The 16,454-nt window shown below is 42.6% G+C and overlaps 1 protein-coding gene across 1 annotated transcript in view; it reads right to left on the bottom strand.

Annotated features, from left to right (window-relative positions):
- The window catches only part of CAMK1D (calcium/calmodulin-dependent protein kinase ID), a 412,726-nt gene that overhangs the window by 372,043 nt on the left and 24,229 nt on the right, over nt 1–16,454 (bottom strand). The window lies entirely within an intron of this gene.

Below are 16,454 nucleotides of genomic sequence, written 5' to 3'. Positions count from 1 at the left end.
GGGGTGGCGCCCCAACTCCCCAATCGGCCCTGCTCTGAACCCCACCAGGGGCTGCACCTAGGGATTGGGCCTGCCCTCTGCCACCTGGGAGCAGGCCTAAGCCAGCAGGTCGTTATCTCCGGAGGGGTCCCAGACTGCGAGAGGGCACAGGCCGGGCTGGGGGACCCCCCTCCCCTCCCTAGTGCACAAATTTTTGTGCACCGGGCCTCTAGTGGTTGTATAAGTCCTAGAGCAGGCCTTCATTTTCTCATCTGTAAAGAGGGGATAATAATAATAGTGGGCCTTCTAGAGTAGTCACAATGAGCAAATGGGTGAGTACTTGCAAAACACTTAGAATAAAATCTGATCCAAAGCACTACTAGTATATGTTTAAGTAAAAGTATATATGTTCCATTTACCATCAATTAATTACACCCTAGTCCAATTGGAGGGCACCATGCTGCAAGGGGAAGCTCATCTGGGGCAATGACATTGCCCAGCCCTGCTTCTCCCAGCTCCCGGGTGAACCACCCAAGGCCCCAACAAGGCCTCACCTGTCCGGCAGGTCTCACACCTGCCCCTCTCCTGGGCTCCCCCTGCCACGCTAGTTCAGGCCCCTTTCACTGATACCACTGTGCCAGCCTTCTAGCTCTCTCTGCAGGCCATCCCCACTCCACTCCCCTGCCTGAGACTGAGGTCAGTTTCTAATATTCTATATTATATTCAAATAGCTTTATCACCTGGATATTTTAATAGCTCGTATCAACAGCTAAAATTATAAACATTTTAACCTAGAACCTAGACTCATCATGATCTGACCACTAACCTCCCTTTCTAACCTTGCTGGTCCTTCAAGTGTCCTCCAGGCCCAGCTAACTGACCCACTTCCTACCCTTTATGTCAACCCTACCGTCTCCCACAGGGGTGCTTCTGGCACAGCATGTTCATCCTGTGTCCCCACTTCCACAGATGGACACCCCCCTCCCCCATGCTTCCAAGTTTGGCTCATATTCTAACCCTTCCACCACGGCTCCCGCAGGTAGGATTAATGTCTCCATTTCTGAACTATTGTAGCATTTATCTCCACTCAGGGAAGACAGAGAAGAGTCTTGTCAGAGCCTGATTTGAATCTCAACTCTGCCACTCACTAGCTGAATGCCCAGGTGAGAAAATTAAAGTCTCTGAACCTATCCATCTCACTGAGTTTATGCGGATAAATGGGGATAATATACGAAAAATGCTTGGCTTCCTTTTTCTTCACCTCCCCTCTCTTGTATAATTTATAACTTCTCGAATTTTAATATAGTTATTTAAGCTTATAAGTTTCCTTCCTACTAATATTGCAAGTTTTTTTTAATGTAGGATTTTTGTCTCTCTAAGGACCTAGCACAAAGTCTTACATTTAATAAAGCTCAAAGAAAATTTATTAAATGTATGAATAAACGAAATATTTTATACTGTCTTTACATTTTTTAATCATTCCCATTTTTAACCTATACTATTGTTAATGACAGTAACTAGCCCATAAATTTAGTATAGATATCCAGATGGTTGAAAGGGAAAATTCTATTTTGAGTCTTGAATCGTTTGATTCTATCCATTCAAATTTATTTATCTTCTATTCATTCCTTCATGCATCCTACTACCAGAAATCACTGTGATTGCCACTACGTAGCCTATAGAAAGGCAGGTTCCTATTCCCAAAATCACCCATTGGAACTGTAAGAACATTTTGACAGGCCTCATAAATTTAACCAACTGGGTGTTTTGTTTGCCTTTTAAAAAACACTTGAAAATCATCATCCTGAAAAAGGAATATTTTATTCATGCCAGTTTAGCTAATGACAGGAAAATGTTCAGTACTCAAAATGGAATGAAAAAGAAAAAAAAATGGTCAGCATGAATTTCCAAAGGCATCTGGAAAATTGGCAAAAGAATTAAGAATGTGCAAAGCAACCAGTGATCCCAGCTGGGGTAAAATTTCCTTCACGTGCAAACCCTGAATAGAAGATAAGCTTCTAAAACACTTCTTGGTGTTTTCGTTATACAAGATACCAAAGCTAAGACTGCTTTAGGAATTCCCAGAGACAATCCTCTGGAAAGTTCATTTACATAGAGATGCCGATTTAACCAGGGGGAAGCATACCTACAACTTGTCCCCAAGGCCCCAGACAGGCTTTAAATTAAAGTAGTTGATTTTGTATTGAGAATAACAAGAATCCAGGCAGAAGACTGACTTAAAACAGAAGTTAAATCTTTCTCCTATATCCCTTATGGTCAAAAGACTGAGATGCCACCTCTCAGAGTTAAAGTCACCTTGCACCGTGGGGTGGTGCGTGACATAGCCAGCCCTAAAATGACCTACAAGAAGAGTAGCCTTCTGGCTGGGCCCCTGCAGATCTAATCCAAGTGGGTACGCTGACTTCACCCCCTCCTTTGACCTCAATCCACAGGGTTGGCATCAAAGACTTCAGAAGACCTCAGGTGGCAGTCCCAGCCACAGACTTTGTGACCACTGTGTTGTCAGCCTCTCCCCAAAGAAGGAGAGAGCTCTAGGCAGGTAATAGTTGACAAAGACACCAGGATCAAGAGAGATGGTTTCCTCCTAAATAAAACTTCAAACTCGTAGCCATTCACACTCACTGTTAATAACTGGACGATAGCCAGCCAGGAAAGGCACGTTACTAAAACTGGCCTTCCAGCTCTGAGAGGCTCAGCAGAATTATCTTGCTGTGAAGAGAGGAGGAAAGATGGTCTGGTTATTGTGCCAATATGCTGGGAGGCACAATAATTGGGTCACGTTCCCACTTGGGCCTGGATAAAGCCACTCGGCTGCTCCAGGCCAGCATGTGAGTGGTGCTGTGGGAGGCCGAGTCTGGCTCTCACGGTCAGCATCTCTCTGTGAGGCCTGGCCACACACCTCCAAGGGGAGCAGGGTCAGGACACTTCCAGAGACCTTGATATCCCAAAGAGCGTGTCTCAAGGGCCATGGGCAGAACACAGTGCCACGTTTAAGTTCACACCCAGGGCTGGAACAGCATGAAAGATACACATGCATGACATACACACGCATGTGACAGCCAACAACCCCACCCAAACCCCTCAGGTCACCTCACCCCCACACACTGTGTGACACAGTTCTTCACAACGGAGCTGATACAGTGAATAATCAGCCCCTTCTCTAACCAAGTGATCTCGCCTCCTCTTCCAGTCCCATGGTCTGGAAGCACCTTCCATGAAGTACGGCGGTGTCTCCAGCCGCTTTCTGGGATGTAAGTCATGCAGACTTAATGAAAATGTTCCTCGCAATTCAAATTGCAAGCTTTTCCTTGATCTAAGGCTCACAAAGCATTTTCCTCCCACAAGAGTTTATATTTATATATATAATTGATTTTTAGAGAGAGAGGAAGGGAGAAGGAGAGAGAGAAACATCGAAGTGAGAGAAAACATTGATTGGCTGCCTCCTGCACACCCCCCAGCAGGGATTGAGCCCACAACCCGGGCATTAGCCCCGACTGGAATCGAACCAGCAACCCTTCAGTGCACAGGACAACACCCAACCAACTGAGCCGCACCAGCCAGGGCTCCTCCAACACAGTGAGTTTCTGAGCAGAACACTAATGTGACTCAGGAGCATGGTCACACACTCACACTCGCCACAGCTCATGACTTCTCAGGGTGTGATGTTTTTCTTTTCACGGCAAACGTCCACATCGGTAGACTTTTTCTGAAACACTGTTGGAACCTGTAGCCCTAAGCCAGTGGTTCTCAACCTGTGGGTCGTGACCCCTGTGGCGGTCGAATGACCCTTTCACAGGGGTCGCCTAAGACCACCCTGCATATCAGATATTTACATTACAATTCATAACAGTAGCAACATTACAGTTATGAAGTAGCAACGAAAATAATTTTATGGTTGGGTCACAACATGAGGAACTGTATTTAAAGGGCCAGAAGGTTGAGAACCACTGCCCTAAGCGCTCACAGAGCTGCTTGTGAGCCCTCAGAAGCCTCGCAAGTGCGCATTTTTCACAATTTATTACTTTAAGAGGCACACTGGATGAGATGCATTTAAACCTCTGCAATTAGCACACCGGTAACTCATCCCATGCTCTGAGCAGCATGCAACAGGGACACAAACACTGAGACATGACAAAAGCATTTCCTGGGGAAAGAAGGCACACCAGATTATTTCAGGGCTTTCTTCTCTCCTGCTTTTAACCAGCTTTACTTGACATCATTTATTTTCAGCAGAGAATCTAGACGCTGGAGACTGGAGGAAAAGCTGAACGTGAGAAAACTTGTAAGGGTGCAGGCTGACTCAGGTAAAATTGTACAATGGCAAGGGCTTCGAAGTCTCCTCCTCCCAGAGAAGAGGGAAAAACAACCAGTGCCCCCAAACAGTCTCCCAAAATATCAGAGAAGGAGCCACTGGCACAGACATCACTGCAGAGTGGAAATCTCCTGGGAATGCGGCTCCAGGAACTGCCGCCGAACTGCCGCCAGCGGCACACAGAGCCCCCGCCACACCACACGGGAGCTGCTAGGTGGCAGGTGCCTCCAGACGGGAGGGAAAGCTCAGGAAAGAAATCGCTGCGGTTTCCTCTCCCCCTCAAGAGGCTCCATTTCCTCGCTCATTCATGAAAGCAAAAGAGGGAGAGGCAGGGGTGAAAGGAAGATGGTTTTATTTCTTAAAATGAATAAAATATTTTAGAACTTACATTCCAATAGACAGAGCTAGCATTTATTGGGCAATTATGATGACATGATAAGAAACATACATATAACATTTAGTAAGAGCTTACGATGTCTACATATTTATTTCAAGCTCTCAATGGAAGTTAGCTATTTATATATAGTGTGTGCGTTTGTGTTATTATTCTGAGAATAGTAGTAATTGGAAAATGAAATATGTGAAGGTAAGATCATTTCTAGCTCCTTATTGTTTTATTAAAGTATTAAACCAGTATGTTATATGTAAATTGTACATAAAATTTCTTTTTCTGATAATGAATCCATAATTAGCATAGAAAATCTAAGAAATATAGCAAGGCATGAAGGAGAAAATTAAAGTTATCTGTCATTTTAGTAGTCAGAGATTACTACTAACTCTCTAACTGATGTACATACTTCCGGCCCTCTCTCTATGCCTATAATTACAAATGTTCTTCCACAAAATTTGGATCATGTTACTTGATAACTTATTTTCACATTAAACAGTATATTAAATGTTCCCATAACCTTAAATAATATCCTTCATCATGGGTTAAAGTCTGCAGTGTCACATTCTATTGCTGTGCCATAGTTTATCAATTTTGTATTATTTTTTCTTTATTGATTAAGGTATTACATATGTGCTCTTATCCCCCCTTTGCTCCCATGAATACAAGTCCTTTGGTTGATCTCTCCCCCTTACCCCCACCCTCCCCTACTTTCCCTCTGAATTTGACCAATTTTGTATTATTAAATGAGTTCTTTCCAACTGGCAATTGCTATAGAAAATACTAGTGCATAGATAAATAAATTTTTTTCATAAAATCTTTATTGAGATATAATTCATAAATTTAAAATGTACAATTTAATGGTTTTAGTATATTCATAGAATTGTACAATCATCATCACAATCAATTTTAGAGCATTTTCATTACCCCAGAAAATACCCCATACCCTTTAGAGGTCATTCTGTGGGGTATTTCCCCTCAAGCCCTCTCACCTTTAGTCCTCAGAAAACACTGATCTGCTTTCTGTCTCTATAAATTTGTCTCTTCTAGACCTCTGACATGAACAGAATCAGACAATATGTCGTTTTGTGTGACTGGCTTCTTTCATTTAGACTACTGTTTTCAAGGTTCCACTATATTGCAGCATATATCAGGACTTCATTCCTTTTTATGGCCAAATATTATACTATGTATGGATATACTACATTTTGTTTATTCATCATTTAATGAACATTGAAGTTAATTTAACAAGTATGAAGTAATATGTCACTGTGGTTTTGATTCGTGTTACTCTGAAGGCTAATGATGTTGAGGAGCTTCTTATGTGCTTACATTTGTATAGCTCCTTTGGAGAAATGTCTATTCAGTTCCCTTGCCCATTTTTAATTGGGTTGTCTTTTAATTATTGAGTTGTAAGCATTTTAATCTGACATAAGTCCCTTATCAGATTTGCAGAAAAATTTTCCCATCCTGTGAGATGTCTTTTCACTGTCTTGCTGGCATCCTTTGAAGCACAAAAGTTTTTACATATACAATTAATATTGTATACTGATATTGTAACCTACAGCCTTGATGATATATTAGTTCTGATAGATTTGTAGTAGCTTCCTTGGGATTTTCTCTCTACTAAATCAAGTCATCTGCAAATGGAGACAGTTTTACTTTTTCCTTTACAACCTGGATGCCTTTTGTTTCTTTTTCTTGCCTGGTTGTCTTGGCTAAAGCCTCCAGTACATGTTGAATACAAGTGACAGGAGTAGACATTTTCGTCTTGTTCCTGATCTCAAGGGAAAGTATTCATTTTTTTTCACCATGAAGTATGATGTTAGCTCTGGGAACAGAACTCTTAAATTTGTTGTGGGATGGTTTAAAACAGCGGTTCTCAACCTGTGGGTTGCGACCCCTTTGGCGGTTGAACGACCCTTTCACAGGGGTCGCCTAAGACCATCCTGCATATCAGATATTTACATTACGATTCATAACAGTAGGAACATTACAGTTATAAGTAGCAACGAAAATAATTTTATGGTTGGGTCACAACATGAGGAACTATATTTAAAGGGCCAGAAGGTTGAGAACCACTGGTTTAAAAGGTTATATCAGTGTTATACCGACTCATAATAAATTCTAAATATGTCCATTTCCCCATGTGCAACTCTCACAATATTTATTTCTCTAACAGAATTTCAGCATTCTTTGTACTTGTAATAGGTAGAAAAGGGACAGTGACAGGTTAAAGAAAATCTAATTCTGAAGTTCAAGAAGACCTGAAATGGACAGATTTAAGGAAATCGAATGCCTGTGTCTGGTAAAATAAACACCTGCTCATAGAAAGCCTGAACAGTGAGCATTAAGTTAAAGTCAATTTGACATTTCCCTGAGTTCACTGAATTCAGGCTCTCAATTCACTGGTGAAAGGAAGACTTTATTCTGAGCATGTTCTGAAATGCTGTGTTGATTTTCCTGCTTGACTGTTCCCTGAGCTTTCATTCCACTGCTCACCCAAATTAACTCTAAGGCTCTTTACAATACCATTTTTTAAAAATTGGCAAGATCTAATTGTATTTAAATCTGTAAATCCTAGAACAAAGAGTGAATTGGCAGTTACCTAATTTAGTCATTCCACATATTTCAGATCAAAACCTACACCCTGAAACCTGGATTATCCGGTTTGACCCCTAAACAAATTATATTAGAGCAACATGTTGGTTAGCTGGGATACACATAAAGAGGGATAGGAAAAACCATCTGGACTTGAAAATATCTGCCTTCAAATCCCAGATCTTTCCATTTCTAGCTGTGCAAACTTGGGCAAGTTACTTATCCTCTCTGTGCCAACTGTTTTAAAAATAAATAAATGAATAAGGATAAAAAAAACTTCTACATTGCAGGGATGTTGTAAAGACTGCATAACATATTATTCTTAAAGGGTCTGGAACATAGTAGGTGCTATTATTACTACTAGTAGTATTTCCTAAGTAAACTGTTCAGAAAATAGCTTAATCTGGTCTATTCTAATTTCTGGTTTTCAAACTTTTGTGGCTGAAACTCTTTCTAAACAATCCTACTATTTTTTGTCTCTGTACCATGGTAGACAGACAGTTACAGCTTCCATTTCATTTCTAAGTACTGCATGTGCAAGATCCTATGTAAGTTCCCAAAAGGGGGTGTCAGGTTCATCCACCTGTAGCTTACAATCAGGTACAAATGAGTGTGATACATACCATAAGGATCTTACAAGCATTATAATTACACAATATTGTAGACATCGAAGATGCAGGAGATTGAGCAGACTGAACAATGAGTGACTTGATACACAGTCTAAAACATGGTTTTCATTAATAAATTTCAAATATGAGCGTATACTGTTGTTGTTTACCTGCTTTCCTTAAAAGTGTAGCATAGGAAAAAAGCCAATGAACTTTTTATTCTAACCTCATATTTCCATGTCCCCTGAAGGCCATGTCTAAACCCTGAACACCAATTAGCAATGGCACTGCCAAACTCCCTCATTTCTCCCATTTGAGCATGCTCCTGACACAGGCTAATTGGCACATCTGAAATTGTCTGATTAACTAACTAATGAAGTCTGCCCAGCTCTGCCCAGGTGACTCAGGCTGCTTCTGTGCTGTGAGCACATCACAGCCTTCAGAAAATGCTGACTGTGATCCTAATCCATTATCAGAGGTTTGCTCTGTCTACTTATGAAAGCTTGAGAATGAATCTCAAGACAATATATTTTCCTAACTATGAAAACTGTATGGACCTGAAAAAACTTCCTGTCTCAAAAGGGTTAGCACCGCGTGGCGAACTGGGGGAGCAGCTCTGTACACTCCATAGCACTTACTCAGAAAACAACCCAGATCCTCACCTTGCACTCATTCATAGTCACGGCCTGGTCACCCCCATGGTCCACGTGTTGGACTTAGCTGAACCACAGATTTCCAGAAGACAACACAAAATTTAATTAAACCAATATCAAATGTCTATCATATGCAACTAGCGCACACACACACACACACACACACACACACACACACACACACACAGGCTCATAATTAGCAATGTCAGCACACACACACACACACACACACACACACAGGCTATCTCATAATTAGCAATGTCAACCACAGAAAACCACTCATCAACAACTAAAAATCATCAAGCAATGACAGAAAGCAGTCCCCTCGGGCAGGAGCCAGGCCCTGGCACTGAGGGGCTGAGGCCACAGGGTAATTAATAAAGCAGCGCACCACTGGGCTCTGCTCACCCAGGTCGCTGCAGCGCTAACTTTGATTGAGCACTTACTCAGAGGCAGACGCTGTGCTAAGAACTTCACACATGTTAGTTCCTTTAATTCCCACAACAGCCTGAGACAGGGGCTCCACACTACTTCACTCCTCGGCCACCCTGAGATTTTGACAAAGAACCAGGAATAGAACAAGAAGAAGGAAGATGAAGTCATGTTCACTCCCTTTAGTGGAGAATATGTGCATTTCTATCCCCTGAAGAAGGTTAGCATCTGGAAGCCCAGTGCACTAGTGGAAAGTGCCCCGCACACAAAAGCTCGGGGAGTGTGCATGGAATCTGCCACCTCTGGCTGTGGGGCCTCTGTTTTCTCAACCTGATCAAAGAACAAGATGTTCACAAGCCCATTCTTCAGAGTCAACATTCGGAAGCCCGAAAGTCCAGCATGTCCCTACGTCTGCTCAAGGCCACGTGAGGCCTATGTGACACAGACCCTGTGCTGGGCCTTGTTACCAGAGGAACATGATGACACATTTCACAATAAAATGCTGTGTCTTCTAGTTCTTCCTCCTTCCCATTTAAGATTTTTCTTGGAGGGATTCAGATTTCCATCGCGTTCACCCAAGCCAAGCTGTGAGCACACCAGGAAGGGGGTCGCTTGAATTCTGCAGCTTTATAAGGTGCCTGGTCCATTGTTAGTGCTCAATGTATGTACAAAACTGACCTTCTTTTAGTTGTTTTGAAGGTACAGCTGGTTCTTTTCACTCCCATCTCCTTTTTATTTCTTTAAATCTAAAGGAAAAAGGAAGGCTTTCAACTAAATCAAAATGGAAGAAATTCATAAAATGCATCAGCTGCTTCACACAGTACATACTTTTGTTTTCATCAGAACCTCAAACCATTCATTTTAACCCAAAAGAGATGGATAAATGACCTCCTAGCCATTATATCATTACTGAATGTATGAGCCTTAAATTAGCTGGCAAGTGCTTTTCAAAAATATGTTGATTTGAGGGCACCGTGATAAAAATCAATCGCCCATTTTATAAGGGCAGCAATCACATGAAAGGCAGACTGCCATCATAAAAGAAAGGAATTGGGGGCCTACTTTCTGTTGTCAAACTGAAGTTATTACGTAAAATAGGCTACAAGTGTGACTGAAACCTTGCAACATTTCCAACCTTTATCTCATACTTGAAATCATGTGTTTGCTTAATTGGAAGCTGAAACATATCACAATACGTGCGCTGCTGGAGACAGGCCTCAGGAAAAAGGGTTTCACTGGTTGCAAAACCAGAGCTGCCTCCTCTTCACTCCCTTCCAAGCCCATCCCCTCTTACCATTATCCAGGCCAAACACTCACCTATGTCTTCTCACTTACACCCCTCTCCCATCATTCCTTGAAACAGAGCCCTAAGACACTATAGTTCAATGGCCCAGGAACTATGACATCAGAGAAGAAAACACATGCAAATGCCTTCATTATTCCAGCTCTGCCAGACCTGTAGACAATAGCATCAAAGGGCTCCTTCTATTTGCTCATTGAAGGGAGAAGTGGTTGTAACTTTCACTTTTGTATCCATAAGGCCTATGACATAGCACTGCTGTGTGAGTGTGTGTGTGTTTTCTTCCCTCTTTCCAATCTGACACTCCAAATATTATTCCTGGCTACACTTTGATTTACCAGTCACCAGGATACTTGACCTGCCTACACCTTCTTATGCAAGGACAGCAACTTTAAATAACACCCCATTTTCAAAAGTTCTCCTAAAGGTTTTACACTGATGCATCCACTTTATGACACATTTTTTAAAGGATATCTAGCTGGACATTGGAAGTGTCACATTTGGCCATGAATCAGAGTGGCAAAAACTGGCCCAGAATGAAGTGATTTCAGCTAGCATTTATTGAGACCTTCATATACATACCACACATTATGCAAAACAGTAATAATAATAATAATAATAATAATAATAAGCTTATCTCACCAAAACCCCACAGCAATCCTAAACCATGTGCACCATTATTATCTCCAACTTATGAATTACAAACAGAAGCCTAGCATTATGCAGACATGTGACTGGTGAGTAGGAAGGCTGGGGCTCAGGCCTGGGGACCTTGTACCCCCATCCACAGAGCACCCATGCTTATAAGATCCATTGTAATGCTGAGAAAACCTGCAGGCCATAGCATTCTAGAAACACCTCAAATTTTGCAAAATAGTGCCTCAGAGCCCTGGCCATTGTTGCTCAGTGGTTTGAGTACTGACCCACGGTCGTGGGTTCAATTCCCGGTCAAGGGCACGTACCTGGGTTGCAAGTTGGCTCCCTGCCCTCAGTCGGGGTGGGTGCGGGAAGCAACCAGTTGATGTTATACTTTCTCTCTCACTCCCTCCCTTCCACTCTCTCTGAAAAGCAATGGAAAAAATACACTCAGGTGAATATTAACAAAACAAAACAAAAATCAATCAACTAAAATATGCTTGAGGTTTTTTAATATACTCAAAAGTGTATGCCCATACCTGAGTAGCCTTTACCACCAGGATATCACAATACAAGACTTTTCCAAGTATGCAATAAATCTTAGTAATCAACAAACTACAGGGTGTCTCCCAAAATGTATACATACTTGTTTTACATTATTAATTCTGATGGATAAATCTGAAAAGAAACATCAATTGAGCTATCAGCTGTTAAATGTGTATATATGTATGTTTCTTGGGACACCCTATATTTTACCTGCTAATCCTAAGAAAATGTTAATCAATCAGTAACATGTCTTTAATATTAGACTGAAAGAAGTAGAAATAAAAGTTTTATAATTAAAAGGATCAGACACCTATGTAACTTGCAGAACCCAGTGAAATGAAAATGAGGGGTGAGGGGGACTCTTATTCAAAAAAATATTAAGAACTTTAAGACAGAGGGAGAAGTGAATTACATGCCACCAGGGGACATTTGAGCACAGGGCTCTGTACAAGTTCAAAGGCTGCATGCCCAGGAAGCCGGCCCCAGACAAGATCGGTCTCCAGGACCCCCAAGGTCACTCGGAAAGAAGCTTAACAAACCAGCTGTGAATGGCCTGGAGCTCAGCTGCAGGTGTCGGAGGCTTTCTGTGGAATTAACCACATGCAAAATCGAAATCTCAAACTGGAATGTTAAACAGCTTGGCTCCTGATACTTTTGAATGTGAGCTCAATACAAGATACAGTTTTAACTGCTTCTTATGCCACAAAGTTGCCTGTGGCAGCAGGAAAAGGTCATCTTGCATAGATATCATTAGAGAAACATATTTCAAAACATATCCTAAAGAGAAACAATGAGTAATGTTGCATATCATGCTGGCATATCTTTCTTAACAGAGCAGGTGTTCAAAATTTTTTAATATTCCTATTGGCTATCTCCTGGTGTTTTCTAATTAATGAAAATATAAAGAAACCATTTGAGGTACATAATATATAATGAGGCCTTTATTGCACACTTAATAATGATTTTTTTAAATTACAAGCTCTGAGAAAAAGTAAATCTGATCTAATAAACTTTTGAAAAACACCTACAATACATTGTAACAAGAAAAGAGTTATTTTAGGGTGAGCAGAGCAGCAACAATAAAAAGCTTGAGTAAAGAGGACTGAGGTGGTCAGAGACTATCTGTCCCCTGGTCGCTCAGCTCCCACAAGTAACCAGCTCAGCACCAGCTGGTGAGGAGGGACGGGGACAGAAATCACTCTCCTGTACGTGTTTTACCATTTGAAAAAGTAAAACAGACTTTGTCTGAATTTCTGGATATCTTCCAGATTGTTCCATGACCTTTTGCTAATGGATACCTAAGCTATAAATGATGTGTATTATTTTAAGTTCCAGAGAACACTTCATTCTGTTTGCCAGAACCCTGGGGTGAGCACTCCAGTTTTTTGTTGCTTTTTGTTTGTTTTGCAAATAGTTTGAATCGAAATCTCAGGGTTCTCTTGAGGTTTTAAAAATGATTTTATTCATTTTGCCAGTAGAGAAATAGCAACTCTGTAACAAAATAGATCCTTGACCTGCAAAATAGTTATTAAGCCCATTTCTCTCTCAGCTCAGGGGTTTCTGATGAGCTGAGCCAGCTCATAGGCTGCAAGCCCCAGCATCCTCCCTAATACAACTTCCCAGCTCCAGGTTCAAGGGCCAGGCCTCTGAGGTGCCTGGAGAGAAGGGTGGCTGGGGTGAAGTTCTGAGACTCAATAACAACAGTCACAACACACAAGCACACGCATCTCCCTGCCGGCACCTCCAGGACCTGGCCAGTGGCGCAGATCACCAGGACACAGCCTGGAGAAGCCTGTGCCACCAGACAGCACAGCTGTGAGCTGCACACAGCCTTCCAGTAGCTCCTTCAGACAGATCTAGTTCAGATCGCTGTCCTGTGACTTATGTGGCCTGGGGCTAGTCCAGTGATGGCGAACCTATGACACGCGTGTCAGAGGTGACACGCAAACTCATTTTTTTGGTTGATTTTTCTTTGTTAAATGGCATTTAAATATATAAAATAAATATCAAAAATATAAGTCTTTGTTTTACTATGGTTGCAAATATCAAAAAATTTCTATATGTGACATGGCACCAGAGTTAAGTTAGGGTTTTTCAAAATGCTGACACGCCGAGCTCAAAAGGTTCGCCATCACTGGGCTAGTCAGTACTCCACCACTGTCAAGCAGTACTTATCTCACAGAGTTATGGATGGATTAAATGACCCGCCAAGCCCTGGCCAGTTGCTCAGTGGTTAGAGCGTCGGCCCACAGACCAAAGGGTCACTGGTCTGATTCCCGGTCAAGGGCACGTACCTTGGTTGCAGGTTGCAGGTTCGATCCCCAGGTGAGGGATAAAAAATAAAAAATAAATGACGTGCCAACCAGTCAAGTGACTAGTGGTGAGCAGATATTCAAATATTGGTAGCCGTTATTATTCTTTTTCAAACCAAGTCCACACCTTCCCACTAACGCCAGCCTTGGCGGCCTCCTCGGAAATTCCAGTACATTCAGAAAGTAGGTGCTGGCAAAGGGGACACTGCACATTTTTTCCCTCAGAAGTTTAGACAAGGAAAACTTTTATCTCAGAGTCAATGAATCTGGGACATCGAGACAAAGAATTTGTTAAATTCTAAGGGAGAGAACACCAGGAAATGCTACAGGACATGCCAAGAAGTTTCTAAATCCCCTCCTCAAGTTCTGCAGATAACACATCTCCTGAAGAGAAATAATGCAGCTGATAACTACAGCCAAGTACCTCCTTGGGTTTTAGCTCTATTAGCAAGCAGAAAAAAAGGAGGAAATCACTAACGGCCTGACTTGCAAGAGAAAAACTGAAAAAAAGTCAACCAGACACTGCTTCGGTGGTTAATCTCAAGACGGCAACAAGCAATCTTGTTTGAGCGGGAAAATCTCAAGAAGGAAAATAATAGAAAAGAGTAGCGCTTCACGGGAGGCCGCAGGACCCGGCCCCGGTGGCTGCCCCCTCACAGGAGGACGTGAGAACCCAGTATCGTTTCTATCCGTGTGGCCACCCTGCAGCGGAAGAACGTTATCTGGAGCCTGACCACGAGTTTGCTTCCTCTGAGCACAGTCCCAAGGGCAGCTGAGAGAAAAGCCCCACAGATTAAAAATTCACCCCAGCTAATCCACGGAGTGAGCGAGCCACACAAGGGAAAGTGGCGACAGTTTAGAGACGAAATCCAGGCTAAGAAAATATGGGCGGGACATTCTGAAGTGCTTATCAGTAATGAAAACATTTAGAAAAGCAAGCTTCCTAAGAGGCCACGGAGAAAATTTCATTACTCAAGGTTTTTAAAACTGAACCAGACAAACTCTCCACCTGTTATTACTCAGGTGCTGTGGGAGACACGGGGGAAACCGCCTCTGCGAGAATGTCCCCCACTCTCAAGGCGCTTCCAGTCATTGTAAACTGTCAAAAGGGAAAAACCTGGAACAAGTGCCCTCAAAGGTGTGAGTCTAAGATGGGAAGAACAGAGGCAGGGAAGCCTAAGTGGGCTGCGTACATCTGGGGAGACCTGGGAAGAGACCAGACTTAAGTGGGGCCCTGGAGAACTGTGGGGAGGGTGGTGCCCGCAGGAGGTCCTACAGACAGGACACACAGGTTGGAATAAGGCCAGCATCTCTGTAGGACTCAGGGGACTCCATCTCTCATTTGCCACTGAAGCCCCAGCTGGTACAGCATCAGCCATACATCAGAGCTTAACAACCACTGGTTAATGGCTACAGGACCGCCACTGGGAAGCAGTTCAGTAGAGACGCTGCACTGGAGAAAAACCTCAGCTACCAGCTCATTTGACTTGTCTCTATTACCTCTGTTAAAAATTATATCCCTTTTCTGAGAACCCCTAAGACACTTAGCACCATGTCTATATCACCTTGTGGGTGTATGGATACATATCCGATATTCTCTAAGTATTCAGAGGGCATATTTTTTAACATAATTTATCGCCCTTTCAGAGGAAATTTTGGGATTTTGATTTTTTAGTATGTTTTTATTGATTTTAGAGAGAGAGAAAGGGAAAGGAGAGAGAGAGAGAGAAATATCAATGATGAGATCCCACACTGGGGATCGAGCCCACAACCCAGTCATGTGATGTGCCCTGACCTGGAATAGAACCCTGGTTCATGGTTCTCAACCACTAAACCACACCTGCTGGGTGAAAGGAAGCTCTTTTTCACTTACGACTTCTAGAACTTTCTTAGGCAATAGCCCAGCTCACCATCTCTAAGCCCCAATTCTGGCAGAGGCCCCTCTTCTTGGCATCCATATCATATACCCCCCATGGCAGCACTATCACACTGAATTGTAATTACATATTTATTTGTCTCTCTCTCCAGAAAGTTCCCTAAAGACAAGAACCAGGTTTTTTGAGGAGGAGAGGGGGATTTGTTTGTTCAAATCAGCACTTCCTTAGTGCCTAGAATGGAGAAGACTCTCGATCTATTGAATTTTTTTTAAAGAAAAAATGCTGTGGATTTAGTTTCATAATTCTCAAAAGTCTTATCTGAATTCTGCCTGAGGGGAATAAACGAAGGCACATCTCCAGATGGCTTTGACCAGACAAACCCATTCAAATTTCTAGCATCAATAGTTAGTTCAAGTTTCTCTCATGCCTATGGGGCAGATAGGGCTTATCAAGAGGGGCCCAGTTTACTGGGTGTTCAATAAACCCAGGAGCTTTCCACAGGGTTAGGATCTGTCTGGATACTACCCCCACCCCCAGCCATGCTGGGAGCCCACACAGCAACCACCAAACTCCAGCTTCCTGAAGAGCTTCTGAAGTCACCCAGCTCGCAGGACCTTCAGCATGAACCAAGCTTTCTGGAGGTCCCTGCATCTCATGGCCTATTCCTACAATCCCAGGATAAGGTTACACCCAGGGGGTAGACATTCAATAATTGCTACAAGAGAGGACAGACACCAGAATAGCCTGGGACTGGAAGGAAGACTCAGAGGCTGCCACACCCATGCCCCC

The sequence above is a fragment of the Myotis brandtii genome, unplaced genomic scaffold, assembly GCF_000412655.1.
Source record: "Myotis brandtii unplaced genomic scaffold, ASM41265v1 scaffold49, whole genome shotgun sequence".
Taxonomy (NCBI): Eukaryota; Metazoa; Chordata; class Mammalia; order Chiroptera; family Vespertilionidae; genus Myotis; species Myotis brandtii.
This window is presented reverse-complemented; position numbering and strand designations above follow the sequence as displayed.